This window comes from Cyprinus carpio, chromosome A14 (genome assembly GCF_018340385.1).
Source record: "Cyprinus carpio isolate SPL01 chromosome A14, ASM1834038v1, whole genome shotgun sequence".
In the NCBI taxonomy this organism is placed as follows: domain Eukaryota; kingdom Metazoa; phylum Chordata; class Actinopteri; order Cypriniformes; family Cyprinidae; genus Cyprinus; species Cyprinus carpio.
The window spans coordinates 16299984-16319549 of record NC_056585.1 but is presented as its reverse complement, the minus strand read 5'-3'; the positions used below and the strand labels follow the sequence as shown (position 1 = coordinate 16319549).

The window sequence follows — 19566 nt, the reverse complement described above, 5'->3', positions numbered from 1 at the left end:
AAAAGGTGCGCTGTCTGCCAGCCTTGGTCTGCGGTTGAGATCATTTAGAAACGCGTCATTAAAATGAACTGTAACTCAGCAAATACTCAACACAGAGACATGAGAGATATATCTATAGAAAGCTTGCAATATCTACTTTTTAAATTATATAAAGCTACCAAAAAACAATATTCTGTGATAAAGTAATCCCTATGAAAACAACGTGATGTCCGCGCTATTTGACATTATAATGTTCCACTTGGAGCTCGTGGCATGTAAATGCCCATACCACAGAAAAACAAAAGCAGCGAGGACTGTTCTTCAAGTTTTTTTTTTATATTATTAGTATATATACACACACATACATACTTGTATATATATCACATAATTGTATTAGTTTAAAAATAACTGCTTTCTATTTGAATATATTTAAAATTAAATTTATTCCTGTGATCAAAGCTTAATTTTCAGCATCATTACTCCAGTCTTATTCCAAGTCTAACACTATACACTATACCATTCAAAGCTTGGAGTCAGTATATATAGAAATTAAAACTTTTATTTAGCAGACTTGTGATGATAAATAAAAACAATTAATACGATAAATGTTACAAACAATTGTGAGATTTTGCTATATTGTGTATTCTGCAGTATGCAAATATATCTGCGTAACATAGTACTACAAAAAAGCCAGTGCTGGCTGACACATAGCTGAAGCACGTGCACTGAAAGCCCCTCTCTCAGACAGCATGTGATTGCGAAAAAGACATATCTTTTGTGCTTGAATTCTCAAATAGGCACACAATTATTTCGAAATGCCTGTCGTGTGGAGCATTGACGCAAACACAGTTGGGCTGTATATTAAAAATAAACGTAAAAAGTTGGGTGAAAAACCGGATGTTTATCAGTATATTGGAACTGTGCAAAGTTGGTCTTAAAGGGACAGCAGCCTTATTTACCTGCTGCTGTAGGTCATTATTAATGTTAATCACTCACTGCACTTGACTTAAAGCTGTTTATATTTATTTGTTCTATTGTGTTGTAATTTTGCTTCTTTTTCTTATTTTTAATAACAAAAAAAATCAAAATAGCTATATTGAGATTAGATACATATCGTTATCGTGAAATAAAATTTCTCATTCCGTGAAATAAGATTTTGGTCATATCACCTACCCCTATGAGGAAAAGCATCTCTAAAATTACAATAAGAGAACAGTGAATATCAAATTTCTCTTATTATTCTCTATTATTTCCTTATCATTTCACAGTCTCTTTTGTATCTATCCTCTTTTTAGATCACCTTTGCTCATTTGATCTTTTCTTTCATTGTTATTGTACACCAGTATCACACTCATGTAAAATCTATATTATCCCATCAGCCCATCTCGCTCTGCCCATAAACGGACTGCTCTGGTTTTTCCAGAAGTCCCAGTGACGTACCTCTGTGTACAGCCGACCCTCTCCTCTTTTCCCAGTCGGGATGCCCTCTCACCCTTTCAACAGCATGGCAACTCCCGACCCTCATGCCGTGAACATTCTAGTGTTACCTGGAAATGTCCCAGTATGCTTACTTTCTGTTAACCAGTTATCCAAGGCAACTTGCAGACATCACCTCATAAGGAGTAGGTTATTTGTTGCTTCAGTTTTGGTTAAAGGGGTCGTATAATGAGGGATCAAATTGTCCTTGATCTTGTAAGAAAAAAAAACTAAACGTACTATGAAAACAAATTGTAACATCAGAATGCGAAAACTTCCCAAACAAAAACCTTATTAAAACAAAAGCAAAGTTCAAAAAGTTCTTCCTGGCATCAGAAACCCAAAACACGAGCCTGCATTTACACATCAACAACGCCTACTGGGTGATCAGATATTTATCCCAGTGATGTAATAAAGATGAAGCATATTAGGTAATCCTAAACTGAATTAGTAAAAAAAAACAAAAAACAAATAAAATATGTAACAAAAAGGTTAAAGAACAGAAAAGAAATAATAAAATGTGAAATCCTGCTGTATGCGGCAACCTGCTGTGCTTCTGAGAGTCCCAACATTGTCATTTGTAACAAGCTCCAACTGATTGTTACAATCTGTCCTTAACAGTTTGAACTGCACATTTTAGCACAGAATTGTTTGTGAATCTGACACTTTGCAAAGGGACTGTAGTTGAAGAATGGAGACAAACTATATCAAACCAAAACCCACAGCTTGTGGAAAAAAAAGCGCAGGCGCAAAGGAATGAAAGAAAATGTTAATTCACTCACTGACAGTTAAGTGGCTTGTATGAAAAAGCAGAAATAGAGTGGTATTGCACTTTAACATTTTGAGATTTTAATCTGGACTAAAAAAAATGCCAACCCAGAAAAGATATAAATTAGTTAATAACGCATTCATTCTTTATTATTATTATTTATTTATTTGGCTTCATTATCACTTTACAGGGCCTTCGCTCTGCTCAATTTGTCAAATATTCTACAATCCTAATAGTAAATTTCAAACCACTTTCTATTTACTCCATCATGAGTACTTTAACGGTCAAGGACAATCAGAAAAAGAGTGATTGAGCAATCGCCAATAAAGAAAAAAATTCAAAGATTCCACCATCACTAAAGAAGAGCTCGATGGCGCCATTGCTAACGGTATCAAGCTAGCACTCAAAGAGCAGCAAAGTACTTTGTATTCGGTTGTGGCCTTGACAGTAAAAGAAGCGATAGACTCTGTACTGACCCCGGTATTGCATGACCTACATATAGACATACTAGTGACCAACAATTCTGTAAAAGAGCTAAAAGCCGAAGTTGAAAAGCTAGCCATCACAGTGAAAAACAGACACAGTGACCGGGTTGATTACGTTCAAGCAGCTGCACATGAGGATAGGGGTTATAGTCATGAACCTGAGAAAACAGCTAGAACAACAGATACTAATAAAATAGTGACGAACATGGAGGATAGGAGCAAGAGAAATAAGGTGCGACTGGTGGGGTTGCCAGAGGGGGTGGAAGGCTCCGATCCAGGCCGGCTTTCTCAGAGATATCTTTCCAAGTAGATTCCTGCACTAAAAGGCACGATATTGAGATTAAGCGGGCTCATCGCATGTATGAAGGAGGAAAAAGGATTAGGTTCCGTATTATTTAAAAAATATTATTACTTACCTACAAGGCCCTTAATGGTTTAGCTCCTGCGTACCTAACTAGCCTTCTACCATGCTTCAGTCCATCACGCTCCCCAAGGTCGTAAAAAACTCTGGACTGGTAGTACCTAGGATAGCAAAGTCCACTAAAGGAGGTAGAGCTTTTTTGCATTTGACTCCCAAACTCTGGAATAACTTCCCGATAACATTTGGGGTTTAGACACTCTCTGTTTAAATCTAGATTAAAGACACATCTCTTTGGCCAAGCATTCAAATAATGCATCTCATAATCTTGTACTACAGTTATATCTGAGCAAATGCACATTATTATTTCTTAGCTTGGGTTGAACAAATAATTTTTGCTTGGTTGGAACAGCAGCTACGCTAATTATGTCTCTATTTGTTTCTCTCGGTTTCTGCAACTAGGAATTACACAAGCTTCAGTCTGGATCCAGCCCTTACAAAGACAAGAGATGACCAAACACCGGAGAAGAGATGATGCAAATCCCTCAGAGGACCTCAGATGAATTTTACCGTACGTTTCTGCTATATGTACATCAATTTGACATAGTCACCACTGACAAACTACTACTAAATATATTGCAGAAACTTAATTTTCTGTAAAGCTGCTTTGCAATGACTTTTATTATGAAAAGCGCTATAAAAATAAACTTGAATTTAATTGAATTTGAAGCTAAACACAGACATTTCAACGGACAAACTATGGATGAACATGCTATGATTACACTACTTTTCAGTAGGGGTGCTCCGATTGATCGGCTACCAATCATTATAGGCCGATAATGGCTTGGGGAAGTTTGATTGGCCGTCTCTATAAAGGCCGATCTCAAGCTGATGATGCGCCTGCTGTGAGAGGTTTTGGTATGACATGCAGCAGCACCGTCTCTCATCCGGGGCGGGTAAAATAAGTATAACGGTGAGGTACAATTCATATTTGTTCAGTAAATAACTTAAAGTAATTTAAAAACTTTCTGTGAGATGTAATTTCACAAATAGCTTGAGTGAAACGCAGCACACTCTCTCTTTCCTCTCTAATTGCGCAAATGGTTTCAAATCACCACATGGCGTCTGCACAATAAGCGAGCTGCACAGATCATACAGGAATTGTCACTTGCACAATCGAGGGCAGTGTTGCATCATCACTAAAGTTTATAATTTTCATTTCTTTTTAAATGGACCCTTTTCACATTTCTGGGTTTCTCAGCAGCGGAAGTCGTTGTAGTTGGGTTAACTTGAAGAGTAGTGAATGGGAGAGTACCACAAATATATTTTTTGCATTCCCATTTGTTCAAATGGCAAAAGAAAAACTCCACGATAGTGTTTGTGACTGATAATGGCAGTCAGAAGAGAGTATAATTGGATGCAAAGATAATATAATAAAAATAATAGTGTTATAAATGTACATACATTTAAAAAAATATAATTTTCCCTGCTTAAACTTTCGAGTATTTACAATGCTGATGACCATTAAACACGTCATCACAGTCTTGTGAAAAGGGTCCATTGTTGCCCGTCTTTCATCATTCAGCTCATGCACACTCAAAGAGTGCACACATAACGCCAGTTTCACACATACTCTTGCTTATATTTTTTGCGTTTAAACACGTCTATGAAAGACTGTATTACTGTACAACGTAAAAAGAGAATCACAATGCTCAAAAAGCATTTTCAGTAACAACGTTTGGATTTTAAATTAAAATGCATAAATGTTGATGATAAACGACGAAAAATATTCGTTAATAAACATTTTTTCTGTGACTTAAGATGAGACATCGACGAGACGAAATTTATGTCACGTTTTCATTAACAAGACAAGACGGGACTATAATGTTATTTGAGGACTACCGGACATTCAAAATACATCCTATAGGCTACTGTCTTGTCCTTTTAATAATGTGCGTCCCTGTCATTAGATTGCAATCGGATAAGGGGCATTTCCATATCTAGAATTCCCCCCTATTTTCAAAAATGAAATTCAGACCCTGAATGAATGTCTGTAAAAATCCTGACTGGAGCATCACTATAAATAATTCTACATGATAAAAAGAAGGCTTCAAAACCCAAACTTAACGTCAGAATCAGCACAATCAGTGATTATTGTAAAATGCCTTCTTTACTATTGCCAAATTGTGGGACATGTTTGATAATAAAATATTGAAAACGCAAAAACCCAACCAAAAAACTACAATTTGGGCTTCAGGTGACAGGTGCATGTTCAAGCAACCACCGCAAACTAGACAAGCAAATTACACTTCGGGTGAACGTCCAAGCGATCAAATACACACAAAATGTCAAAATGGCAGAGTGTGTTCACTAAAACACAGTTTATGTCTTAAGTGGACGTGATCAGTTGGGAGAAAAATCCGATGTGTGTCAATATACAACAAAATGCAAAGAGAAAATCACTCAGCTCTCAACATTAGCTTTAATAAGCATTAATCTATCAATTCATACAGTGAAAACTATGCAGTTTTCAGTTACATTTGATTACTTTAGTAGATTTCTGCTGTAGGCTATATTACTTACCTGAACAGTAATGTTAGGAGACCTTCATGAAAAAATTTAAGCACTATTCAGTTGTATCTTTGTTTTATTGTATTTGTCAGTTTGTTTTAATTTGTTTAATTTGTTTTTTTTTTCATGTTCCTTCTGTATCTTATGTATATAAAATGCTAAAAATGCCTGTATACTGGTGCATTTACAAATTGATGTTTTAATATTCATTTAATTAAATATTTATTTTACATGTCAGAATATAAAGCAATGTTAATTTAGCTCTTAATTTGTTTCATATAGTTAAAGTACCGGGATCGATAAGCAGTATCGATAAGAGTAGTAATACCGTTAAAAACTTTATCGATACCCATCTCTAGTGATCGGTATTGGGAGCTACTGCTTCCTGTGATCAACAATCGGTGATTGGCTCAAAAAATCCTGATGGGAGCACCCTTATTTTAAAGCATAAATTTGATTTAAACAATAGGTCTATATAATATTCACACAGGGGACATATTACATTAGCCCTACAGTTAAAGCATAAAATACTATTTAAACCTACAACATTTTACATAACATTTACCTATTTCATCTCACAATTCTGACCTTTTTGTCTTGCAAATTCTTACCAGAATTCTTTTATTCCATGGGTTGCCTGCTACGTTAAAACTGGCATTTTCTGCCCCCAGATAGGCTCTGCCCACAAAAAAACGTCATCACTGTTTGCAAACACCAAAATTGGTGTATTTAGTACCATTATAATACTGGCACACAAGTTTAAGAAATAATTGTGATATACCTAGTAATGACCAACCCTATCCATCTCCAATTTTGACCCCTTTAAGAAAATCATTTGGATGTGCAAAAGCATTTTTGAATGGTCAGATTATTTGTAAAGACTTCTGCCTCTAGCCTCAATAGCCTCATTTCCTTGGTTCAAAGTGGTTGTATAATCAAGGGCCGTATAGCTCAGGATCACTGCCAGTCTTTCACTGTGCTCTCTCTCTCAGTTTAGGCCTTTGTTTCCCTCTCTAGAGAGAAATCCAACCCACACGACATGCTGGAGAGAGAAAGTAACTCTTCTAAAAATAAGTATTTCATTCAGAGGCTACAGCAATCCCACTTTCCTCTCAACAACGCTGAAGAACAGAACACCTGAAGGGTTTGGCATCTGACATCACATAATGCCATGCTAAGATGAGGCAGCGGAGGAAAATGCTCACTGGGGGTTTAAAATGTAAACGTGACCATCACATTAGCAGCAGGAAAGGTTTAGTTATGACAGTGTAAATCTGCAGCTTTCCAGAGAGGCTTACCATCAACACATACACAAACACCACTAATAGGCTAAACAAATACGGCGGCCCAACAACATATTTGGACACACTTAATATATGAATTTAATTGCACTGATGATAACACAATATCAAACCAAGTGGCATCTGTAAACAAACACTAGAGCTTTTCTCATAATTATGAATTCATAATTACTTTTATAATTATTATTTTTAGTCTCAAGATAATTTTTAAAAACTGTATGAAGTCAGTTCTCTTAAAGTAATAATGCAAGGTTTACCCATTACAATAGTCTATATATAGCTTAGCATGGTTGTTAGATGTGTAAGACAGCTAAGGGTTGATCTGTTGAGTAGACAACATTATGACCTGGTCATCATTATATAATCAGTCTTGAAGATTCCCACACTACAGGTGACATGTTTATAACAACTAATCCAGGACCAGAGAGTTTAAGCCTTTGGCATGTCCAGAAAGAATCTGCATACTTTAAAAATATATTTTTGGGGGTGAAAACTGCAGGAGTAAACATGGTCAAATGTGTCAAACATCAGTTGGTAGTTGGAAGCATTTGTAAAATATTTTGCCTAATCTGCTATTAAAAATATTTAATATTAAAATCATTTAGTTGTGGTTTTAAACTACTCTTTACAGTCATAACATAATCACTTCAAGTCTTGAATACCTCAAGGGTGTGACCGAAATGTTACACCCCTTAACATACTGTGATGCCGTCTCCCGGCATGACCAGACAAAACCAATAAAACAAATTACAAACGAGGCATTTGTTGCATTCAGTGGGGACATAATTACTGACTATAATGACTTATATTGTTTTTACGCTTGCGTTGCGTATCGTGGCCGCGTAAACATAAAACCATGTCTGCATTTGTGATCACAGAAACGACAAACATCAAGCACTACTCTACACTGTTCAAAACTCACATTTGAATCATCAGTGGCAAATTCTTTAAATATAAAAAAACAGACTTACAGGCTGTGTGTCAGAAGCGCCAGACTGTCCTAGCAAAGTTGGAACTGCCCCACTTTATAGAAACAACCTTTGTGCACAGACCCATTGTATGCTACTCTGCAGGTTCAGGAAACAGTCCTCCATAAAAAATGTGCAGCACACATCTGAATATTTGGGTTGAACTGTTCTGGAACTGTGTTGTAAATACAACAACTGATTTCTAGTTGTGTCCTCTTTTGGAAGGCCAAACAAAGTAGTTTAGCTTTCACAACAAACAGCGTCACACACGGTGGGCTTGAGTGAGCGGCGGCCAGCGGGCTTGAGAATGGCGCGGCTGGCAGATTCGACGAAGGAGCTTGCGGCAACCACATGTGACGACCCCGGGCTGGACTCTGCTTTATCTACGGTGAAAGTCGATGTGCAATCCACAGCGCGAAGTTGATGTATTTCCTCAGCCACCAGCACAGATCAGTTCTAGGCATGATGAAGCGGAAATCGTACTCTTTTGGAAGGCCAAACGAAGTAGTTTGCTTTTACAATGAAACACACAGTGCCTTCACGACATGGCGGCGGCGGCAACAACAATACTACAGAGAGAATAAAAGTTATGCCTTCTTTCTTTGCGTGAACATTTGGGCTGTGTTATGCAAATCTTCCCACACAGTGACGTAGACATGTGGGGTCGTGTTTAAACGAGTCGGTTTAGGAGGGCATGGACAAGTCTTAATTTTTATAAAGAATATCTCTATGGATTTGAGACTTTAGTCTTTGAAACTTTACAGATCTTCTTTATGCACCAAGAGCTTGTAACACTCCAAAGAGAAAGGAAAAAATTTAATCGCATCATATGACCCCTTTAACAAAATAAATGTCTTGAAAAACAGTTGTCTAAATACATTAAGCTATATTGTTTGTGCATTTATACTAAATCACAAAAATGCTGGAATTAAATTCCATTACTCATTAATACATTTAATAAATGTTTTACATTAATAATATAATAAACATTATACATACATTTCTGCCACAATACCATTTTGCAGTTAGTGTTACTATAGTAAATCCATGGTAAATGATGGTGATTTGTAGATTAAAAAAGCTTTCTGACTGTATCAGTGCGCACCATGTTTCTCCTGTTTGATAACGGTTTCATCTGACTTTAAGAGAGCAGGTCATGGTACAGTATTTTAAAGTGTCCTAATATTGTGTTGGAGTCCCCTACAACAGGTTTTAAATGCATCTAAGATCAGAAAACATTGTCATTTTATCAGAATATACATTTAATATTAGAATCATTTTTCAATGATTTTAAAACGATTCTGTAAACAGGTCTGTAAACCCCTCCCTTCCATAAGCCTACTCTGCTCTGATTGGTCAGCTGGCCAAGTCTGTTGTGATTGGTCTTTCAGTATACAATGTGTGTCGGAAACAAAACACTCATTAACAATTTTTTTTCTCCGGAGGGTTACTTGTAAACAAAGATTGCAGTCGCTCATCCGGAAAAACTCCAGCGCAAGCACCACTTGATCAGGACGTTTCTCAGTGGTAAGTTTAAATGTTGTATTTGGTACTTTATGTGATGTCTTTACATCATCATCTTTCAGCAAAAAAAAAAAAAAAAAAAAAAAATCTTGAAAACAAAACAAAAAAACTTTAACCACGCAGGACACAGCGTCTTCTCGACATTATGTAAACACACTAACTAGCGGAAGTGTTTGTGGGCAGGTCAGCGTGTTTCTTATTTTGCGGGCATGATTATGCAAATGTGTTACGTTCTGATGTATATAGGTAACAAGCAGAAGATTAGAAAGTATGATGACTTGTTAAGGGGGTTCAGAGTCGACTCTTACGTTGATGTTAGCTCATTTTATACTGCTGACAGCTGGGCACTGCGCCTACTGGAGCTCATGGCCCTCATGTTGGGTTGAAGATGCCTCATGAAATCCAGTGATGTGTGGCCAGTTATGGTGTCCAATACTTGGAATTTGTGCTCTGCATTTAACCCATCCAAGTGCACACACATAGCAGGGAACACACACACACAGTGAACACACACCTGGAGAAGTGGGCAGCCAATGCTGCGGCACCCGGGGAGCAGGGTTCGGTGCCTTGCTCAAGGGTCTCACTTCAGTCGTGGTATTGAAGGTGAGGGGAGGGCTGGTTATTCACTCCCCACACCTACAATTCCTGCCAGACATGAGACTCGAACCCACGACCTTCGGGTTACAAGTCCAAACTCTGTCCATTAGGCAACGACTTCCCCGATAGGGGACATCTGCCAAAACCCGGGTTATATATGTGCCAGACCCAGGAGCACCACAGTCATGCTGGAGTCATGAGAAAATATGAGCGCTACAGAATGACAAATCATAAGCTCCCAACATCTCCAGCTTCCTCCTCAAACATCAGTAATACTGACTGCATTCAAATATGTGGAAGATATTTCACAGCTGCTTATAAAATAACAATCATAGTCTGGAATACCGCTACTAGTGTACACTGCATTACAAATTCTTATTTTGACAGTCCCTCTATTCTATTCTATTCTATTCTATTCTATTCTATTCAAAAACAAAACTTGTAAAAAACAAAACTTGTCTTCTATTATTCTGTTCTGTTCTATTCTATTCTAGTTAAATTTTACATTTAGTTGGTTTATGTCCAAGTCATAAGTTGTTTCATCAGAATAGAATAAATTATGCTCATTTTTGATTTTTTAATGCTACCTCTAAAAAAATAACAGCAACAGCATTTAAATAAGATTCCTTTGAGGAGTTTCAGACATGAATATGTAAGGCAGGGCTTGTTGAGTTGAGTCAAGGAGGAAAAAGAATGGAGGTCAAGCAGAGTGAAATAAATAGGGTAAGGAGAAAGGGAAAGGGAGCAACAGAGAGAGAAAAAAGTGCAATTTCTCATTTCCCCTCAGCCTCAGTGTGGCGTAGCTACCTCTAGAGATGTAGAGGAGCAAAGGGGAGCACAACAAGCTGGCGGCCCACAGATATGCCACACAGGATGCCATCTGCAATCAACATTGGTGCTCCATCCTTCAGCAGCCCTGCTGGCACAGATCTGAAACCATTCTATGTGGCAGACATGGACATCAGACTTAAGATGTTATAATTTGCATGTATAAAATTGTACTTCCACTATATTAAATTATACAACACCAAAATCTCTGTACAAGAAACTTTCACCTACTTCCTGGCTAAATGTACTGCATAATTATCTTGGTTGTCCTGTGCTTAAACAAGGATCTGTTAAGATCTACTAAAGCACTGCATTTCCCTCAGAAAGCACTGGATATGCACACCTCATATAACACTACAGCATTCAGACATATGTAGGCCAATGGGAGAAACTCAAGACACACTCACTAGGATACAGTTATGTTACCCTGGCAACTGCTTCCACTGCATATGTCGTCCTCAAATGGACTGAGTTCATCACTTGGATCGCTAGTTTTTGGGTTCTGTCATATAACCTGCTATGAACTGTGGGGGTTTCCCAATTTAACAATAGCATAACTGATTATTGAAACACTACTGTACTTCAAAAGTTTGGGGGTCTGCAAGATTTTTAATATTATTAAAATAAGTCTCTTCACTCACCAAGGCTATATTTATTTAATTTAAAATACTGAAAAACTGTTATATTGTTAAACATTATTACAATTTAAATAACTGTTTTCTACTTAAATATATTTAAAAAATGTAATTTATTCCTGTGATACAAAGCTGAATTTTCAGCAGCCATTACTTCGGTCTTCAGTGTCACCTGATCCTTCAGAAATCATTGCTGATTTGGTGCTCATGAAACATTTCTTATTATCAATAAAAGTTGTACTGCTTAATATTTTTGTGGAAACTGTGATAAATTTTTTTTTTTCAGGATTCCTTTATAAAATAAAAAGTTAAAAAAAAAAAGTTCATAACTGATTTAAATTTAAATAGATTGTAACATTATAAATGACTTTACTGTTACTTTTGATCAAATTAATGCATCCTTTCTGAATGAAAGCATTAATTAATTTTTTTCCAAATAAAAAATAAATGTTACTGACTCAAAACTTTGAATGGTAGTGTATGTTATAAAAATAATTTCACGATGCCGGAGCAACATTGTGATGTCGATCAACCATCGGCAATGGACGATGGCATCGTCTATCAGCCCAACCCTACTGAGAACAAAGAGCTCCTAAGTGCTCTCTTATTTATTTCCTGGCAATATACAGTAACTCTGTGAAACTAGAGACCTTCAAACTGAGCAATTAATAGGCTATTACTGAACCCATCGTCCCCCAGCATGCTTTGATCTTACAAGTAGTTTCATGGGTCTAAAGACACTGTTTCGTTTGAAGGAGACAGGGGGTTACCATCACACACCAGTGTCCCTACTTTCACTCGTCAAAGTCCATTCAGATTTAAGGATCAAAGGATTTGAGCATGTCTGACAGCTTCTTAAAGGGTTAGTTCACCCAAAAAAAAAAAATAGCCCATAAATTACTCACCCTCAAGTCATCCTAGGTGTATATGACTTTCTTCTTTCAGACGAATCCAGTCGGAGTTATATTAAAAATTCTCTTTGATCTTTCAAGCTGTTTAATGGAACTCAGTGGGTGTTGCAGTGCATCAGTCCAAAAAAAGTGAAATCAAGTGCCCATCCTTAATAAAAAGTGTCTCACACAGCTCCGGGGGGTGAACAAAGGCCTCCTGTAGCGAATCGATGCGTTTTTGTAAGAAAAATATTTTCCATATTTAACCCTTTCACACGAGTTTAAAGTATTCTAGCTGAGCCCCAAGCATGAGTTTTTTTTAGGTGACCATTATTTTAGAATTAATCGGCTTATTGTTTCCATGGCGACTCGTCTTGCTTGTCTTGTGACAACGCAGCCACAATAGCTCTCTATGACACATGGATCGCTTTTATTTTGTTTTTCCCGTTTTATTTAAAATATTCACAAACTCGAATTCACATGCTCACTATATTATGAAATATCTGATATTCCGATTCTGAAATAATATTTGTGCAAGTAAATCTCTTTGGTAGTTTAAACACTTTTATATTGACCGTGTTAGTTGATCTATACCAGGTGATGGGCCTCGCCATATTAGTTCATGCTAAATCTGAGCTGTGGGATATACAACACGCAAATTCATCCTCTCCTCCTGAAACATGTTAAAGTCGGTCTCCGGTAAACTGGGAGAAGAGCAGAGTAAACTTTATAGTTACCTACAAAATCTGTATATGATATCAATAAAAACATGTCGTCAGATTATTTATGTAAGGATCATTATTGCCATTTCCATAGACATCAGCGTGTAACTATAAATGTATGGTTTGCTCGTACTTAAGTGTATTTATATGTCTGAAACCTAAAATAAACATTATATGATTACAAAACACTGAATATTTATAATAATATGACAAGTGCTCAGCGCGTCTGATCTGGCTCCGCGCTAGCCAAAGCGTGAAAGTGGATTTAAATTCAGCAGTTGATGATGTGATGCACTGAACGTTGGCATCACACAGGTGTGATCGTATGCTTCAGGGACCAGCCAAAACTGATCACACCGGTGTGATCGTACGCGTCAAAGGGTTAAAACGTGATATTCAATTTGATCTAGCTTGCACTCACTGTTGTACATGGAAGCAGTTCTGGGCAGATGACATATGAGGTTGGCGTTGTGCATGCGCTGCTCAGAAGTGATGGATGTGAAAGCGCAGGGGAGAGATCAAAACAAAACAATGGTCACTAATTGATAGTTTTCATGTGACGTCACTAGACATGGGCCAGTATGAGATTCTGACGGTATGATAACCTTAGATAAAAAATATCATATCATCACGGTATTGCGATTACAGCTCTAAAATATGTTATTTTTAAATGTCTGGGTAATATATAATATATATATATAATATATATATATATATATATATATATATATATATATATATATATATATATAATATACACACACACACAATTTTTTTTTTCCTCACTGAACACAATACATTTTATCTTTAAGAAACGCAGCACATTTTGGAACTGTAAACATGTCCGGCTAAATAATTAAGATAAATAATTGAATTCTTCTTAAATTAATTAAGTGCAGTCACTCAAGTGATTCTAAACCTGCAGCTCAACAATAATCAGAACATAAAAAAAAATTCTGTAAAAAAAATCAAAAAAGAAAAAGAAACAATCCTTCTAAATGGAAAAAAATAAAAATGCACTCATTTAAGTGAGCCTAAACCTGCATCTCAATAATTAAAAACATACATCAAAACATAATTTCTGTAAAAAAATAAAAAAATAAAAAAAATAAATAAATGCAGTCATCAAACCTGCAGCTCAATAGGTTTTTGGAGACATGCTCACTTTCTACACATTCCTTTCAGTCCAAGTTATGGTGCATGAATGTTCACCTTTCCTGGATTAAATTTGGAGTGGTGAGGTATAAGGATGTGCGCACATACACAAGGAAAGAGAGAGCGTGAGTGTGTCACAAACACACACAGTCCTCTCCGTACAACACTCAAACAGTAGCAAAGACACCTGAGAGCCAGCAGTTTTTTTTTTTTTTTTTAAAAACAATCAGTTTACATTAAGTAGTAATGTAGTAAAACGCAGATATTAAATGGTGAAATTCAGTAAACACCTTATTGAGGATGTATATTTTGTACATTCAAGCATATGCACCCAAAATATAAACACAATGTGCAAAGTTTCACGTTAAATGCTTTCCCATATAAAACCAGTATAAGGAAAATACTGAACTATTAAGCGGATTGCGATCATATTCCGAGTTCCGACCTTGTCTGCTTGCCTTTGTAAACTAACTTAAAAGTTTTTAATATAACTCCAGCTGGATTCGCCTGAAGAGAAAGAAACTACACCTAAGATGACTTGAGAATGAATAATTCTGGGCTAATTTTTTTGGGGTGAACTAACCCTTTAAATCAGTTCACGAAAACTCCTTGACAAATCCATGCTATGAAATGACTTTCATGCCGGCACAAACATATGTAGTCCCAGAGAACAAATCAAGCAGAATCGGAGTTATGGCGAGACTGTTGCAGCTGTATGGCTGTCTCTTTCTTGCAAATCAAATGCAGTGGGCTGAATTATCATACTAGAGGCCTGTCAGAGAGCTTTTATCATTCTAATTAATTTGCCAAAAGGCTACAGCTGTGGCTATTTTTATTTGAGAATGAAGGGGGGAAAAATGACAGGGAAGAAAAGAAAAGAAAATGCCGCCAGTGCCACATGCGTTCAAAAGACAGATGCACGGTTGATTTAAACCTACTTCTAGAGGGGGATCATCACTAGATGAGAAACGAGAGCGCTGCAGGAAAACGAAGGATTTATAACCACTGGAAACAGAAGAGCACACCCAAAAACAGAATGTATGTGATGACAAATACAACAGCAAAATCTATATGTGCTTGGTTGCTACTACATTTGATAACAGAAAGCGGTTCCCAACCTTGATCCTAGAGGACCACCTAATACACATTTTTGGATGTCTACCTAATCAAACACCTGATGCAACTCATCAGGTCTTTAATGAAGTTATCCACGATCTGAAATGGCTGTGTACGGTTGGGATTCCTCCAGGAACCGGGTTATATTCACCTGTGGCAGGCTGCATATGGCATTCTAGATTAGGTTTTAACTCATTAGGACAATGACTCACATGGTACAGTACATCTCAATCTCAAGATTTAACAAATAATGACGAACACAGCGGAGGTGGAGAATACAGCAGACCAACCGTACTCAAGCCCAAACACCTTCCAACCCACCACTGAGACATCACAGGTGGCACCTCTCACACCTGAAGCATCTACCTGCTCATGATATGGTAGATACAGTTGAAGAAACTGCAAAAAATGGGGCAGTCTATATAAAATAACTCGATTCGAATTATTAATCAAGAGTAGGGAAATCTGAGATTTGAGGTTTCTTGTGGTGCTCTGAAGTTCAAGAACATAAGACCGAGCTCACCTTCAGGAAACGGGTTGGGCTGAACCACATAAAGGAAAGCGTGCATCATGTTAAATAAAACCCCAATGGCCCCAGGCTCGTAATAGGCGACGGTATCGTAAACTCCGGAGGGGACGTAGCCGAAATCCAAAGTTCTCCGCGCTGGAGTAGCAGGAGTACCGGACTGACTGTCCTGGAGTTCCCCGGACGTCAAGCCCCAGCACAGAAAAATCAGTCCCGTTTTCCACAACATGATTAGTTCTAGTGCTGAAGCAATTCAAGGTGGTAGAAGTGGAGGAAATTATGGGTGTACTAAGAGGGGACAATCAAATCCTGCTGCCCGGAGAGAGTCTCATGATAACTATGGTCCCCCCGCGGCGAGCGGCTCCTGCAGGTTCATGGTGCGCCTCTCGGTCGGCCGGTCAGTCAGATGCCCCGCGATAAATCACAGCTGATGAGCGTGAGCCAGTGAAGTTAAGGTGACTACGGGCTCTCCGCGCGCGCATCCCCTCCCCGTTATAACGGTCTTCTCTCCGGAGCTCGGTGCTCCGCCTGTCGGGTGAAGACAGCAGATGGGACGCGATGATTTATAAGCGATTTCCAATCATCCACTTCACCTCTTTTAGACACTGATTTTAAAGATTGGTGAAAATGTGACTGATTTTACACAGCTTTTGTCCGTAATGATTAATTTTTAGTTCAAAGATGTAATATTTGTCAAGATAAAACTAAGTTACGGTAGTAGGCTAATTAAACACTCTACTCAACACCAAATGTTCCCAGGATATTATTACCGTCAACGTCAAACTAAAGTTTTATATCACTACGGTTACAGTAATTTTTTTGGGAGGGAATATTTATACATTTTATTAGGCTACATATTAAAATACATTCTTTAGTTTGAAGGGACGCTGCCATTAAAAATCTTGGGAATATTGTTTTGTCATTGTCACCTATTTTACGGTTTTTCCCCCTTCTTTTTCAAAGTAGCCTATTAGTCTCGCTTTAAACAGAATTTATACCAAAGTGTAATATGGTCCAAAATGGTCTTCAATGCCAAAAAACAGAACAGTTGCCTTATATTTTTATGCACTATTTCTTAGCAAAAGTTCCCTGGGAACCACAATGGCAACTTGGTTTAACTCAAATTTAAGTAGACTTCGGAAGTTTACTACTTTGTTTTTGATCTCCTTCATATTTATTTTGGTTTACAGCATTAACACTATTAAGATACAAGTATCTTAGTGGAAACTGGTCGTCACCTCTTAAATCATAGGGACATGAGAGGATTGAAGAAAATATTGTTCAAGCCCTACTCTGATTATTTATGGGAATATTGGTGAAATCAGTCAGAGAGCTACAAACTGCTGCAGGGGAGCTATAATAAGCAACACAGGATTTACATTTCAAACTTTAGGATTTTATCTGGATTTGTTCAGCACATTCATGTGTTAGCCACATAAGTTCACCCACTGAGTGGGCTCACATCTCTTAGAACATGACTCATTTTTCTCTGATTAAGCCATCAAATGCATTAAAACAAACAAGAACACAAAGTACTTTATTTATTTCAATCATATGCACATCTTAAAAATAGCCTTATAACATGGAGAGACTTTACGTTACACTACTAAACCATTAATGTCAGTCTAATTTAATTTGACATTATTGCCATTATATTAGTTACCATCCATTGTATGTTACTTATTACTTTGCAAGTCCAAAAAGCTAATGTAATAAGTCTATTTGACTACAGCACAAGTTTAAAACCAAGCATGTTATTCCTTAAACAACTGCTTAATTCATAAAGAATGTGAGGGAGGTTCAGAATGTTGTGTGTACATGATATCAGAGCAGGAATTCACTCGAATACATTCTCAATTCTAGCTGTGGGATTAAGGATTCTGTGAAGAATGCAATGGCTGCAGAATGTTCTGTGTGTCAGACATTGCTGAACAAAGACAAAATCCAACAGTGTCAAAACCCTGACAGTCTGTTTGGACAAGAAATGATTCTTTTCCGACAAGGCAAGCAGTACAATGACAGATAACCATTATCACTTTAGAGGGCAACCCACAGTGGTTAGTCCTGCAAAATACTCTCAGCAACATAAATACATCAAGATAAAACAGCATTAAAATATCTACTGTTGCAATTTTTATTTAAGAAAAATATTTCGAGAGGATTTCTTTATTCTAAATGGCCATATACAGTTGCCTTAGAAACAACCTACTGCTCTACCTCCTCCGTGTTTACTGCATGTCTTAGCGTCAAGTAGGTACTTGGTATCTGGAGGTCTGGATGGAGAAGGACAGGGAGGTTTGTGGTGGGTGTAGGTGAGATAAACAGTACCTCATACACATGGAAATGGAGATGAGGCGGCTAAGGGCGGATTTACTAGCTGTCTGTCATTGTCTGTGAATTCTGTAGGAGAAAAGGGTCACAAAGTGGCAGATATTACTGTCTCAGGATGTCAGATACGTGGGTGCAGTTTACCATGGAAAATGCATTCTGACTGTTAAAACTAAAAGGTTAATAAAAACAGTAAAATACTTACAATATGATGACCAGTCACAGCACCAAAAACATACACCTTTCTGTATAAATTCATATAAAACATGGCACAAATTACAAAACAACTTTTATTTGCTATACCCAAAACAGGGATGGTATTACATAAAAACAAATGGTTTAGTCTTCAACATTTACTTTTTAACATTATGGTATATTTTAAAAACAAAAAATGTGAACACACCTTGAGGACAACAACCTGTGCAACCCTGTTGAGAATCTCTCCAAAAATAGTCCTTAGATTTTTACAGTGATAAAACAAATTACAGTAAACTGAAATGCAAACTGCATATTTCAAAACATGGCAGGGACACTTCTATTAAGGTATTCTCAAAAAACATTTCAGTCAAAAGAGAATGACGGAATATCCATTTTTCAAGTCCCTTGGCATTCGGTTCCTTTGCACCTCATAACTGTGTACTGGAGGTAAATTCTAGATTTAGACTTAGATTGACATTCAACTTTCTTCACTGCAAAATCAACTTCCAAGCAACATTATAAAACAGTATCAACATGATATTGAACTATTAATTACTGGATAATAATTTAATTACATTTAAAACGACAAAATATTAATTATATCAAACAATAGTCTCTCAGTATAGGATTGGTCTCAGATGATTTGAATTTCAAAATACACTAACAAATGTGCATTCAAAAAAACACTCATTTTGTTACATTTCATATGAAACAGTTATTTACTCTTTCATAGCTGGTGTAAACATGTCAATATCATACTTAAAACAAAAATATTCTGTACAGTTAAGACAATGTGGTAAATCAGTGCAAAGTTAAGTCTGCTGGATTGGCACCATGTATATATACAGAGCTGAATTATCAAGCAGCCTGGCATTACGTCAGCCAAACTTCCCTTTCTGGTCATGAGTCACGAGTTTTAAAGAAACTTTTAAGAAGAAAATTAAAAACACTGTATCTGTACAAATACAGACTTCAACTGAAACAAATAATACCTTTACTAGTTCTAAAATCAAATATTTGCCAGACTGATCAAATCTAATGGCAGCATTATTGGCAAACCCGTTTAGCATATTATCTAAACAGGAAAGTGTGTGAATATATACAACTTTATCTGTTTATTATATGAAATCAGTTTTATAA

General features: G+C 36.9%; 1 pseudogene; it reads right to left on the bottom strand.

The window, feature by feature from the left end:
* LOC109054622 overlaps window positions 1-16195 on the bottom strand; it is a 56533-nt pseudogene extending 40338 nt beyond the window's left edge.
* Between the last annotated feature and the right edge of the window lie 3371 nt (window positions 16196-19566).